The 15,704-nt window shown below is 37.1% G+C and overlaps 1 long non-coding RNA gene across 1 annotated transcript in view; it reads right to left on the bottom strand.

Annotated features, from left to right (window-relative positions):
• LOC141742821 (uncharacterized) overlaps nt 1–9,442 on the bottom strand; it is an 88,676-nt gene extending 79,234 nt beyond the window's left edge. The window contains exon 1 of the long non-coding RNA XR_012586889.1: nt 9,327–9,442. This is a non-coding gene — a long non-coding RNA (uncharacterized LOC141742821). The remainder of the gene's footprint in view (nt 1–9,326) is intronic.
• Nucleotides 9,443–15,704: the final 6,262 nt, after the last annotated feature.

Below are 15,704 nucleotides of genomic sequence, written 5' to 3'. Positions count from 1 at the left end.
CTTTTACTGCAATGTCTAGAACAGCACGGCTAAGCTTTGGTCTGTTTTGGCCAGTGCTTATCAAACCATTCAGAGCCACCCTCTCGTGACTTTGTGCCTCCTGCCCGTTTACCTCACTGAGTTTTTGTCTACTTTATCCCAGAAGCTCCTCAAAAGCAAGTGCTACAATATTGTTCCATTTATAGAGTACCATATACATAATTTGATTTTGCAACTGCAAAACACTGATGGACAAAAAAAATTTTTAAAAAGTGGTAACAACCAGCTGGGTTTTAATTTGCCAGAATTTAGCCATAAGAGTATGGTGAAGAGTATGGTGAATTCAGAGCTTATTTATGGGCACTAGAGATTTATACACGTTTTCTATAAGCATTCAGTTTGTACCTAAGGACATCAAGCTGGGCTAGAGCTTGCACGCAAGACTGATTTATTGCAGGTTCTTGGTTAATTGCAGTAATGGACTGCGAGGTAAAATGTATCACTTTGAATTTCTTTCTCTGCTACAGGCTAAAAGCATACATATTATCTCTTACAATTGGTCAACTGACATGTTATAGCTTAGTCGAGTATCTCAGTCCTTAATTTTGATGTTACAGAGAAAATTTTAAGAATATAGAGGGAAAATCAAGGGGAGACGTGTATATTTTCCATGACACATTCTTCTTTTTTCTTCTTTCTTTTTTCTTGCCATACGCTCTGGCTGTATATTATGGGTTGATCCACATTGTTCAACTAGGATGCATACATCTGCTGAATTAGCACAGAGTACAGCATGTCCCCACTTGAATATATGTTCTCTCAGTCACCTTAGCAAAAACCAGAGACACTCAGTCACATAAACTATTGAATTCTGTGATTCTGTGAATACTGTATCAAGGTGTTAAGTATCAAGCATTTGCATTGAATGCATTTGAGAGGAACCACAGTGAAGATTCTAGCACAATGGGAAATACTCAAAAAAATCAGTTTAATTTACAGAACTGTAAAACTTCACAAGTTTATCAGAACTAAAACTAATCATCAACTGCTGGAAAGGATAGGGCTGAGACCCATTAAAAATTTTCCTGGTACCAAAAAAGGTCCAAATCCTACCATAAGTTAGCAAACCTTGATTGACTGGACCACCTTACTAACAAAACAGAGGGGTTTCTCTGATTAGAGTAGCTTTTGAGTTAAAAAAATAACAGATTTTCTCTCCAGATCTTTGAGGAAATGTATTTCTGGTCAGGCTGGAAATACTGCATGGAACAGACACTCTCAAGGGACTTCATAAATTCTGTTTCCAAACTCAAATTGCCCCTGGGAATGCAAGGCACATAGAAATAAATATACTGGAAAAATAATCTCAAAAATTTTCGTATCTTGAGCATTCATATCTTGCTTTATTTTTTTGTGTGATAGCTTGAGCTTTGACTTGCTATTTCTGTCTTCAATATATTATGTGTTAATATAAAACCACAAACATTTTTTTTATTCCCTAATATAAAGTTCCCTTGCCTCTATTATTTCTTCCTCACAATAACTTCAGATTTCTGAGGTGGCAATACCAGAAACAGGTAATTATTGTTTCAAGTAGGGAATTAGCATCCAGAAGAGGGAAATTCTGAACGAACAAGGATAGTAGCTTTGCAATTGTATTGGAAGACAGGCTCTTTTCAAGTCAGTGTCCCTTCTGATGCAAACAAATGTCCTTTACTCCATGCACTATACCATTAATGGGGCTTTTGAAACTTCTGGAAGGGTGATAGTAGACTATTTTTTGAAACTGATTGACTGAAGAATAGCATCCCACCAAATTACCCCCATTACCCCTCGGTGTTCATTCAAACTGTTACCTCCTTGAATGTGGTCTCAATTCTAAACAAATACTGATGCCAATGATCTTATGATCAACAGGAGCAAAAATATTAATTTACATAGGTAGTTTAATAATGCTGAAAACTCTGCTGATCTTATTCTAGAGTGTTGAAGAAAATGAAGTGTGACCACCAGAGGTATTGAGCAGATCTAACTCCCAAGAGCATCAGGCTTTAAGTTATTCTGACTGTCAAAATTGAGACCAGGGTGAATTCAGAGGTTGTGGCAGTAATCATGAAAAAATCACTAGCACAAATAAAGTGCGAGGAGTCCAAAAGTACAAAGATGAGGCCTCAGAGTTTATAAAGTTCATGCAGTCCTGACCTGGAGACAGCAAAACAGCACTGTTCATCTGTAGCTTACAAAAAAGATGGAATCACTAATTAAAAGTAAGTTGCAGACCATATTTGAAGTAATAACCTGAAAGAGAATAGCCAATATGGATTTCAAAGGGAAAATTTTCACACACAAAGATGGCTATAAAAGGTTATGGAGCTGATTATGGCAACTCATTCAAACTGTTTGATATTCAAAAGGCATTTGATGACACATCTCCTGCTGAAAACCATAGAAAAAATAAATTTGGGTCACATAGAAGGAAATATCCTATGGTGAGCACTAATTGCATTCATCTTTTATTTATATGTGGAAACCTCATAAAACATTCCCAACGCCAGTGCCATCCAAATACTTTCCAGACTGAGCTATATTTAGGACTCTGCTCCGCTCCCTGGAGATGGAGGTTCTGCCACGCTCTAGGATCTGGCTCACTAAAAATCCTAAAATCCTAAGAGCAAAGGGATGTACTGTTCTTTGTTATAAAAATATAAATTAGTGGAGTTTCACCTTACCTTACATCTGCATCTACCATCTTCATCTTTCTGTCAACTCTTGCCTGACAGAAAGAAGCATTTTTTTGGGCAGAGACAGACTTCCTATTCTGACTTCACAAAAGTAGGGTCACATTTCAGATCCTGATGTCTGCACATACTTGTGTACATGCTGTACATGCTGAGGCTGTGTTTCAAGTCATGAGTTATCATCATCAATTGCCAAGAAGTACCAATTCCAGTGGCTGTATCCTTGTGCCCTACCTAAGCAGTATTGGCACGATTCCACTAATTTTAATGTCATTCCCCTTCCCAGACATTGGGTTAACCAGATGTAACCTCTATTTCTGTCATGTTCTCCAGTTTTTTCAGTAGTCCAGTTTCCGTATCTTCCCCGCAATGTATCTATTATTTCATCAGATTATTAATATCTTTCTGAATTTGTCATTTTACTAATGATCAATGTTACAGAAAACCACTGAAAAATTTAATTCTTTTCTCACCACTCCATACAGCAAATTACAAACAGGAAGGATTGTTTCTTTCTTATATGTCTAGTCACAAGGACTCACAGACTGTAGCGATATGCAAATACATAAGTACCTTAATTGGCAAAGACTATAATTAGCACCTGTAACCCCAAATGTCTTCACTGTGAGTTCTGGATAATATGCAATTTTTGTTAGCTAGTTGCCATTTGCCAACAGAAAAATATTGTATGTTCAGTACTGGCAGATATTGTACTTCCTACCTGCATATCTGTGCTTGTCTAGGTCAATTCTTTCATACATATATTATTGCTGTACATCTCAAAATAGAGCCCTCCAGTTAGAGCCTGAGCACATGAATCCTATCTGACTACCGTGGGAGTTGAGGATACTCAACACTTTGTAAGAACATTAAGCTCTAAAACTGGAAAAAACTTTTTTTTTCCAAACAATTTCAAAGAAAAAGAGTTTTTATTTGTATACAAATGAATTGAGTCATTTCAGCAAAGAACAAATATCTGTTGTGTATCAATGCTGAAACTTCTCATTTTGCCATTTTTAAAACAAGGGTCTTGACTTCTCATTTTGAAACGAAAATTTGAAACAATCCCATTACAATTAATTTTACAAAAAAGAAAAAAAGCTTTTTCTAAAAGTAGGTCTTGGCTATGGTAGTAAATTAACATGCACAAGCTTGCTTGTTGGCCCACAGGCCAGCTGGCATGGAACGGCTCATGTCCACACCATTAAACTGTCTTCCCCACCAAAACAGGCTGCAATCAGACTGCGTATTGGGAAGGCTCCCTGACCAATGCTGACTCATGAATCGCACCTAGCTCCTGTTCGCAAAGTGGCAGTGAGCTCGGGCCAAAATCAAGCAGAAGATTTTTAAAAGTGTGACAATACAGACAGTGAAGCTCTGACACATGCCTATGTTCCCTGGCACTGTTTAATTTACTAAAATCAATATACCCTGAATGTTCTTGAACTGAAAAATTAGTTCTTTGTAGAAAAATAACCTGTGCCTTGCACACCGAGATCAGGTATTCTATACATACTTAAGCATGGTGGAATCTGAATTGTAACATGTACAACATGGAATTTGTAACATGAAATAGCAGTTGCATAGGAACCAACAGCTCTAGTCAGTTTTCAGATCAAGTGGCCTAATCGCTTCATTTTAAACATCCTACTTCATGATGAAGGCTCAGACAAGGAAGAATAGCCACACAGCAGTTCTATTACTTCACTTCCTCACATGCTAGTCATAACAATTTTATTACAGTATTTTTTAACAAAATGAGGAAACGGTAGTCAGCTAAGAGCATCAAAATTGCTATACTGACTCTGTTAGTGCAAATCATCGTATCTTTTGAATGGCAACAAACCCAGGGCATGAAGCTAGGTATGACGGCTGTGCTAGTGATCTTGAGCATCAGGTTCTGTTAGCCTAAGAAGGATGTTCTGAAGTTGAGTTAACCGAGTTTTTAAACTTTAGAAACATCTTCTTGTTCACTGAAGGGCAGAAAAACATTTTATGTAGCATTTAGGCCTTCACAAACCCTGAGAATGCTGCTGGTCCCTGCCATAATGAAGAGTGACTGCTGCTTCTTAATTTTGGCTACTTATAAACCTGGCTGTACAGCTGGGATCCAGCTGTACGCTTTCAGGTACTTCAGCATTAACACTGATGCACTGAGATTTATGAGATACTGTGACAATCGATGAAATGCTAGTTCACTTCTACCTTTTCAAAAAGTATCTATGAGATCTCTAAACTGCCACACAATACTTACACCTGCTTCTTTTATAGCCGCTTGCAACAGTATGTAAAAGAGCTCATTAAAGGGCTGAAGCAAGACCATTCAACAAACTTCAGCTTAGACAGAGTTTCCACTCCTGTGGACTGGCATGCTGTACAGTGAGACCCTGTACCATGATTAATAAGTGAAGAAGGTCCTCATGTAACTTCATCACACAAATGCTCTAGAGGCCCTAAACATCAAAGACCTTTGAAACAAAATATTTGAGCACCATGCAATCTTTATCCTCTTTTCCCAACACAGTGTATGAAATGTAAAAGTCCTCTTAACCTCACTTCACAGAATCTAAAAATAACTATAGTCAATGGAGAATGAAAGATGGATACTTCCAGAAGATGGATGAGTGGCTAAGCTAGGCTTTCCTGTAAAATGACCACTGGAGAAGCCTCTCTCTTTCCAAAAAGGCAGGCCTCCAGAGATTGCTTAGATAGTTAAACTTCTCTAGCCAAAATTAATCTTTCTGAATAGGCCTCAAGTCTGTTTTCACCTCTGAAATGGGTAAGCAGTGCTTCTATATTTCACAGCAGCACTTCAAGGATGAATACATTAAAGATTATACCAAGGCAAGGTTTAAAGACCTCTATCAGAGGTGGAAAAAAAAAAAAAGGCAGACATTATTTTCAGGACAAGCTCTTCAGGACTAAAGGACAATGTGAAGTGTTCAAATATTACACTTCTGTATATGCAGCTAACCAGAAATCTCCTAGATTTGTCTAATTCCCACAAGAGGTCAGTGGCAGCTTTCTCTTGTCCTTGTCCAGAACTCCAGTCACTGGACTACTCTTTCTCTTTCCATGTGAACGAAAGGTTCTGCACAGTATCAGCACAGAAATTGGGCTGCCTCATGTCCAGGACTTTAGCAAGGCAGCTGGTGATCTACCTGCAACCTATAATGCATAACAACTGCTAAATCTTGTATGTCTTGATACTGTAGATAAGACATGAGAAAGTTCATGGGCTAAGTAACAGGTAAGGGGATAGAGAGAATTTTGACTTCATAAATACCCAAGCAATCCAATATTATTTATCTTACAGTTAAATTTTACTCTCCACAGTTAAATCTTTCTGTTGTTTTTTTTTTTTTAATTAAGCTTTCTCTTTCCTTATTAAATGAGGTTAAAAAACAACAAATCTGATTTAATAAAGTTCACCTTAGCACAGCGAAGGATTATTCCACACTAACAACAGCCCTAATCTTCCACCTGTTTTTAAAAACCTTTCCTGCTTTTCACTGTTTCTGTTGAGCTTTTCAAAAGCACCAACTTCAAAATCTTCCCTTCTGCAACCATCTTTCTGAAGATGCCATGTACTGCATATACACAGTATAATCACATCATTCACAAACTTCTGAACATTTTTAAAGGTTTCAGTATCATAATCGGAGCCCTAAGGGCCTATAGGATAAAGTCAACCTGTCCCTGAATGGGCCAGGGAGAGAAAACAATCTCCTAGCTGAATAGGGAGCATTCAGGATTCGGTGAATGGTCTTGATCTCAAGATCCTCATTCAGTAAGCAGGCAATTATTGTTGTGCTATGTGGGCTGCAGCAAGGGATTAGGTGAATCAGGCATCTCTGGGTTAGAAGCTTCCTGGGAAACCTGCCAACAGTCACTTCCTGAAAGACTACTTCTTACCCAATTCTTTCACTCTGACACGTCTTGTAATTGTTGTTTTATGACCCCGTTCAGTTTTCTGCATCAACCAGGATGATAATATTACCATAACAACAAGTCTCTGTCTAATGAGACCAATTATTCAAAGGTTATTTCTTGTCTTGAGACAAATCATAGGCTGTCACTACTCCCTTTTTCTCCAGTGACAGGATATCAAGAGTGACTTAAAAGTTTCCTCATCTCGGGAAGTTTCTTGTAAACACTAAAGTGTGTCCTTACAAGGCAAAGGAACAGCGCCCTGCTTCATCAGAGCAACAGGGAACAAAGGGGACTTCTGCTTGCCCTAGTGAAAGGGCCCACGGAATCTCAGCTGCTTCGTTCTGAGTCACATAAATGCTGAAAAAAGCAAAAAGTCAACTAGAAGTCATCATGATAAAGGGACAAAGTGAAACCTCATTTACTCCAAAATAACTTGCATCCTTGTCAACACTAGATATCAAAGACCAAAAAGAGATCTACCATAACAAAGCACACGCTTTTCCCAGTCAAACCCCTGATGTGTTTCTGCTCTGATATCTAACTGTGATGCAGATAACTGTGAAAGGCAACAAGAAGTCAAAATAAATAGTATGCCAAAACCATAAGAAAGCCAGTGTCAAAACTGAGATTATAATGCAAATTCCTTAATTTTATTGACATGAAAAGATTCGTGTCTCTTGTAACATGCTTCTTCCTGCTGGAAAGGACGTGCATGTTACATAGGGTACAAAGCTCTAATGATAAAGGAAGACATTTAAGATCTATTAGCTGGCTTGCTACATACATTAATATACTGGTAATGATCTGACTGATGTGATTGTGCCTGACAGAAGGACTCTAGATAAAATGTGGGCTTTGGGCTGTTCACGTCTCAATCTCCTAGCACTCTCTGAACCAGCAGGCTTGGCTTTGCATGCACAATACACCCTGTAAAGGCCAACTTCTGTGTCAGTTACTGCACTAAATTACTTCATCTGTAGAAATGCTGAGAAGGGATGCAAATTAACAAGAGACAAATAATAAACTGTGTAAATAGTGTCATCACAGAAAATGAAAGCAAAGTGACTTCACATAACTAAATTTCAATTCCATTTATACTGCAGTAAGGGCTCTGAAAAGAGACACACAAAAGTATCTGGAGAATGATGGAAAAGGCTTACTGAATGAGGATTAATAAATACCAGTAGATTCATTTTGGTTTGGTTATCTCAATCTTTAATCATAAAACAGAATTTCTAGATGTCCACGATGGAATTCACAAAAAGCTTTTATTCTGAACAATTTCAGCACTATAATTACTCATTATCCAACCATGTACTTCTTTAGTATCTTCTGAAGTCATACTTTCCTTCACATTTCCACAAAAGTAACAGTGCAGATATTTCTGGGTTAGTAAATTCATCATATACTTTTGTGGATGAACACCTGAACAATCTTACTCCATACAGCCACAAGATAGATAGATGTGCTCCTTGACACACTCTACCACCTAGACTGACATGCCTTAGCTGTCCTTTGATCTTCCTATGCATTTCCTTCCAATGGAAAGCAAGAAACGGAGGAAAGGGAAACCTGGCTTGCACTTGAGGCTTGTCTTAACAGGGAATCATGTAAACACCGAGACACACAATTTAGAAATAGCATTAGAAAGTCTATTACCTACACACTTTAATTTATACTCTGTTGGGACTCAGCTAGAGAAAACACTTACGTATGTGTTTAAGACCATCCCTATTAAAACGTGGAATGAAGCATATATTTAAACATGTTATCCAATTTTATAAATTCAGTGAGTCCTAGGTATATGTAACTGTATGTTTTTATGGATAGGAATGTTTTCTTGTATCAGAATTTTTGTTTGGTTTTAAGTACATTCCTGTATTAGTTGTGTACATTTAAAATACACAAAGATCTCATGTTGAAGAATATGTGGGACAAGCTTATTACTCATATAGTAAAAGAAATCAATTCAACTTGACTGTACATGAATTTAAATTCATGTGTGTTCCATAAATCATTAGGGTATCAAAGACAAGAGAAAGCAGAAGCTGACAGAATCAAGGTGGTATAGTAGTTTTGCATAGAAACAGTATGAAAAGGAATAATATTCAGTTATTAATAATGTTGCTAGAACCTTTCATGAAACTTTGGTCCCAATCGTGAAAGGAAGTTTTGCTGCGAAGTTTGATAAGTCTAGATTTGGCTTTCCCTGTTTTCTTTCTCCTCCTCTTCAGTCTCACCAGTTCGCCAGAAAGATAAAGATAAATATCCACGATAATATCTTGACTCCATGGACTTCAAAGAAATAACTGTATGTATTGTAGCTTTGCTTCAGTTAGAATTACAGGATTGTTAATTTTATCAAATGATAATGTATACATTTCTGAAATGTAAAAATAAAACTATTTAAGCATATGACAATATTGCTGATTTAGCCTGAAAAATATTCCAACTCAGAGTAGAGTTGACGTATTCCAGTGACATACAGATTAATTAAAGATGAAAAAAAAAATCTCAGTGTGAAATAATGAACACTGTAGCTTCATGCAATACATTTTATCTAGGATTTAACTTCGTAACAAGAATGCAACATCCATGACCTTTAACAGATCAACTTATAAATACTAATTGGAGTAAGCTGTATAGACAGGTGTGTCAGGCTATGATAAAAATTACCTTGCCAACAGTATCCTGATGCAACCTTCTCTCATTTCAGACTTGCATATATTGGGTGATACGCTCTAATCCTTCCTCAAATGCGTCAGTAGCACATTTCTGAATTTGGAACACCGCAGACCTAGATGATGAAAAACATAACATTATTTAATCAGAACAATTAAGACAAAATGATGTGCCCTATCAACTATCCGTCTCATACAGAATCTGTGGAAGAGTTGATATGATCTATGTGAAAAAAAATTGCTTGGGACTAGAAAACCTAAAACCATTAAACATTGAACAAAGTAAGGGTAACACTAGTCCTTTCTGTGTAAAAAATATGTTTGCGGGTTTTTTTATATTCTAACAATATAAACTCTAACAACCCTGCTAAAGCGAGGTCACAGTTTGAGTTGGTTCTTGTCCAATGTATTAGTCACATATCAAAACTGACTTCACATAATTTCTATTTTTGTTTAGTTGCTAGATGATAGGATTCAAGTACTACTTGGTGGGGGGGAACCCCAAACAAAAAAACCCAACCAAAACAACTCAGAATATCTTTTCTTTTCTGATCATCATTCCACTATTAGCACGTTATTCAGTAACAGTAGCAGAGCAGCCATGACATATAGCTTGCCAAGCTTTTAGAAAAATACTGAAAAAAAGATACAAAAAAAAATTCACACTAGAGCTACAGTGGGAACCTGGAAGAAAATGGTGATGGTACATCATCAAAAACCACCACTATATTATAAGTTTTTCTGGTTACATTAGCTTTACATAGATATGATGTGAAATTCTGGCCCAATACTTGTATCTCTAATTTCATCTGGTACCCTTTTCAGCATATTTTCCTCTCTTTTGAGATTTAGGATCTTATTTTTTCTTTTTCTCATTTCCTCTGTATTTTGCAGTTGCATTGCAGATAGGCACAAAAATTCATGCCTGCTTTATAACTCCTTTTATACTGACAGAGCAATCCTTAGACATGGGATCTCTAGAAAAGACACATTGAAGTCACTATTACAGTGAACTACATTTCTTTCTTCCAAGAGAGGATACTGGTACTAAGCCTTAACAAGGGCTCAGTATATATCCATGTGCTTAGTGACTGTTCAGCCAGCTCCTTTGTCTGCCCATTGGTGTCTAAAATCAAAATGGGATTTGGGGAATTTCATGTATTGCTCTGTATACTGCATGAATACATGCATGTATACTCTGTATACTGCATACTAATATAACTGCATGAATGGACACAAAACAATCATCTATTTTTTTTAAACTTCTCACTTGTCTAAGTAAATTCACCTACACGGAAATTAATTGGACAAATACAATTTACTTTTTATCCAGGGAAGCTTACTGTTAACTACCCTAACATCTCCCTTTAGCATAATCCTATCCAGGGATCCATCCTGAGAAGAAAAAGGATTAAGAAAAATTAAAGCAATTTCTTATAATATTTATATTGCCACTGGGACCCAAATGACACACTTTTGCTTTCAGGTGTTTTTATTCTCTAGAAGTCCACATCTAGAAGTACCTAAAAGATCCAGTGTGTAAGAGAAACCCTCAAAAAAGGTTAGAATATTCACCACTCTAAGCTTGAAAATGCTAAGAATAATCTCACATTTTCATCAGATGGTGATGTAGAAGATACAATGTTGTTGGCACTAAGTGATTCCTAAAAAAATTTTGCCAAATATTATTTAACACTTTGCCCAATCTTTTAATCCTATGCTACAGAGGTAAGCTCTAGAAATGTCCTTCCACCACCTTAATATGTACTGAAAAATCAGTGCAAATTTTTAAAAGGTTTTCAATAACCTATATGAGCTTTTTCTTCATAGATATTTGTGTGTGTGTATATATATATAATTATTTTTTACACTTTCATGTTCTTTTCTGAAGAAAAATCAGTGTTTCTGTTTTTTTCTGAAAGATCTCAGGAAGAAAAGAGGTGCTATAAATAACTATAACAGCTACAACTAAATAGCAACTATTTTTTTCAAATGGTAATGTTCAGTCCATTATAATCTAACAATGGAATGAAGATAAAGTTTGTGGGAAGATGTAATATCTTTTATTAGACCAATTAACAGAGTTTAAAAAGACAGACTGTCAAAGAAGGCTGAGCACTGCATGATAGCGTATTTATTTTTCCATATGTACCAGCTACTGCGACACCTTCCTCTGCAAGACTTCCATCTCAATTAATGGTTTCATTACCAGTGATGATTTCATCAGTTTGGCACCTGCCTGTTCTATCCATTGCCAATGAACAGTCTCTAGGCAGTAAGAAAAGACTCTGGCCCATGGAGAAACCATTTAAATAAATCTGTCATTTTTGTTTCTATGGAAACATACATCTTGCAGCTTTCCCAAGCTAATAGTCAAGTTAGCCTCTCAGTCATGTTCGTTTATTTTGGTATCTTCCCCTTAACCATCATATGATATTTTATGCTCATGACTGTCTTTTTTGGAGAAAATATGCTAAAGCCAATGTTTGCCCTTTAGTTCTGATTGGTATTTGTTTAACCTTGACTGAGTCTTTGACTGCAGGCTTTCCATTTTCAAGTGTTTTAGATCCTTTTGATTAATGAACTTTTTCTCTATCTCCTACATAGTAATTTTCTCTGGAGAGAACTCCAGACAATGCCTATCCAAACAGTCAGGCCAGTTTCTGGGAAGTCACTTGACACATCAACCAAAATGTGCTTCAATAACCAAGGAAACAAGTACACCCATTTGTGTATTAACTGTTAGTCTGAAAACTTACAACAATATTTCATTAATTTTCCTGACCTTTATAGTTGATAATATGTCATGAGATCTTTTCTTACTTATTTTCATACCTAATGGTTACTTCTCTTTAACATATTCTTCAAATTATCTGATCTTCTATTTCCAATTACTTTATTTCCTGCATGGCTGACAACAGAGGCTTCTGATAAACTTACGTGTCCGGGCCCTCCAGACAACATACTGAGAAATAGGGGTTCTAATTAGAGCTGGTTTCAAAAGCTTTCTAATAAAAAATAACTAACAGAACTATCCTTGTTACCTTCAGCACCAGATGAAGGTTGCTATCATGCTCCTATCAACCTGAAGAACCTCTCACTTTGGCCTTCAAAGAGTCTGCCTGTGCCCATCATGAGAAAACACGCAGTGCCCTCCAACATCGTTGTCCTCCTATTGAAATTTTCAAGTAACTACTGCCATGAGTCACTTTCAATTATCAATATATATAAGGAAGTTCCCACAGGCTATCTAACAGCTATGAACACACTTCCCCTTTGCAGGACTGACAAGAAGACGCAGCAGTGGATACACGCCTCCCTTCCCTTGAAGTTAACATCCTTATAATAATATATAGCACCTTATAATAAAGGTGGGAACAGATTCTCATCATAAAAAGCCTCTATTCCTATTGTCATGCAGCAGAGGAATCTAAGAAAGGCTTGTCCTTTGAGACAGTAATCTTTGTTAGTTACTGCTCTACTGCTGCCTGATTTTTAACTTTTTTCAGACTCTTCCACAGTTTTAAAATTCTTAGTGACACAGCAACATTTCCCTCATCAGGAAGTGTTCAATGTCCATAAGAAAGGGCCTTCAGCCTATGGATCCTTGCATATTTGCTGTTGCATTAAACATTAAAAATAATGAGCATAATCATTGATATAGCTCTTCCTAATTGTATATTCTTTCCATACTCCCCTAAAATGAATAATTAAAACAGCAGCCTGGCTTCACCTTCAAAATCCAAAGCATTTTTCTTCTATTTCAGCAGAGAGAAAGATGGGCTTCCTTGTATCACTCAACTGCAAGTCATTACAAAGGCCTTTGTGACTATAAAAAAAAATCTTGATTTCACTGTGGCTTTCTAACACACAATCCATCACATCAGCAGCGGACGTGAGTGCAAAATGGGTGTTTTGAATAGTACACATCTCCTCTGCAATACTCACAGCTCTTTCCTCTGAAGTAAATCCGAGAGTGTTTCAGAGCTCCTTGAACAAAATCTTCCAACTTGGTTTGATTAATTAGTGTAGTCAGAACCCTTTTGCAAGACTAGTATTATATCTTCATTAATTGCCTAATGTTTCTTTTGCCTTGGGAAATTTGATTAATGGTCTTCAAACAAAACATCTGGTCACACACAGAAGCAATCACTCACTCCTCTAATGGTATACAGATCATGAAGGCACCAGGATTGGTGCAGATAATGTACATGTAGCACAGTCTGCTGCTGCTGTCTCTGTTGTTCCAGCACGCAGTATCCATTTTAGGTGATTGTCAGCCAAATGCCTTTCTGTGCTTGATGCACAGGCACTCAGTCCTGTTCTTGGTTTCATATGTAAATTAGTGCAACTCCCAATTTCCATTGGACAAAATATTCATGCTTCAAATTTTGTACAAACTGCCTTTTCAGAGCCTGTACTAACGAATCCCCCAAACAATCACAAGAAACAAACAAAAAACCGTATTCTTCAAGCTTGACTGTTCCTAGCCATCTCAAGGATTTTCTGTCTCTACCATCCTGATTTCTTTTTCTTCAGTGCGCCATGCCATCTCTATTACTTTTGTACAGAAAAAAAATACTGAGTTGTCAGAATAAGTCAGTAAAAATCACTCTGCACCATTATATGAGGTCCTAGCACTTCTGCACAGGATGATCTGGACGACCCTGAATGCCCCCACAGAGCTCTGCCACCCAACCATCTGTTAGTGTATGCACATGCCTGCTCACGCAGCTGCAGCTGTGAGTGGGTTCATTTTATAGTTTCACCTAAAAAAGCGCTATTTCTATTCGGTGCATGTCCAAGGTAAGTGGTGGGTTACTCAGCTCAGCATGAAAATCACACAGAAAATTCCTCTGCAATATTCCGTAGGATCTGACAGAACAGTGATGAGATGGTGCATTGTAAGTCTCCAAAACGGGTTAGTAGAGCCTAAAATGTGAAAGTCTTGCTCAAAACAACTTCCAGAACGCTCTCAAAACCAGTTCCTATCACCTAACTGCTGCTCTAATTCCTGTAATTTTTAAGCACTTCAAGAAGGCCACTTAGGCGCTCAGTCTTTTTGCCAAGGAAGTATACTATTAGAAATCTAAGAATATAAAATTATAAAAATTTTATTATATTATTTGAACTCTGGTATCTGTGGCAAAGCACCTTAAATTAAGAATTCAATTTTTATATTTTAGTTTTTAAAATGGGATTTGAGATTCAAGTCTTGGGCACTAACTTTCAAGTTAAAAAACAAGGTGATTTGTGTCCTCAGAGATTTTAATAAGTATCTCAGTCACCAGAACTTACTCCTAATACCTCCAGATGCTTGTGAAAAAAAAAAACAAAAAGGATTTTCAAACAGAGAAAGATGAATTAAAATTAAAATAAAATTTCTTCCCCTGTAGGTGCTATTGCATATTGTTCACAAAATATTGTCCACAAATACTTTTAGATCCCTGGCTATAAACAGTCAGACACATGGTGCACTTATGTGCAATCTATTGTGGTTATTAAATAGCATGTTAGATTCTGAGAAAATAACATGTTCTGATACTAACTGCTTTTAACCACATTGTTATGCATTCTCCTTCTGAAGGAATGGGTTATATTTGCATATATCACAGTGAAAAGAATAGAAGCCAAAGATCAGTACTCCACTTAACAGCATCAATATACTCAAATCTTTTCCAGGCCAGACACCGAAAAGAAGTATCATTCACTTAATGGGTGGTTACGTATGCCCCCCGGTACAAATATTTAATGATTTATACTGATGCGTTTCTAAAATACTTTCTCAGGCAGATTTGTGGGAGCTATTCTGGGTACAGGAAGGCACCTTCATCTTCTGAGAGTGCAAATCTGAAAAAAGTAGTCAACAGATGATAAAGATAAAGTCATATTTTGGAATCAAGACAAAATGAAGAGTAAAAGGTACTGCCTAAGGTAATGGCTATTAAGCTATTTAGAGTGCTTTCAACCGACAGCATCCATTTTTTATCCTCCTGACTTGAAGAAGCCAAATGACAAAATACCCATTTGAGGTATTCGGTGACCGATCATGTCTGAAGCACTCAGGACAGAAAATTCCAGTGTTTATTTTTGTCCAAATTAGTTTGAAGGACATCTGAGAGGTAAAAGGGCATCAAGGTCTATCCCATGACGGATATTCTACTCTGATTTGTCTACGGCATTCCCTAAATAATGAAAGAAAAGAGAAAATCATAGAGTCATAGGGTTGGAAGGGACCTCTGGAGATCATCTAGTCCAACCCCCCTGCCAGAGAAGGGTCACCCAGAGCAGGTTGCACAGGAACGCGTCCAGACGGGTTTTGAATGTCTCCAGAGACAGAGACTCCACCACCTCTCTGGGCAGCCTGTGCCAG

The sequence above is a fragment of the Larus michahellis genome, chromosome 4 (assembly GCF_964199755.1).
Source record: "Larus michahellis chromosome 4, bLarMic1.1, whole genome shotgun sequence".
NCBI lineage: Eukaryota > Metazoa > Chordata > Aves > Charadriiformes > Laridae > Larus > Larus michahellis.
The sequence above is the reverse complement of the archived record's forward strand: the minus strand, read 5'-3'. Positions and strand labels throughout refer to the sequence as shown.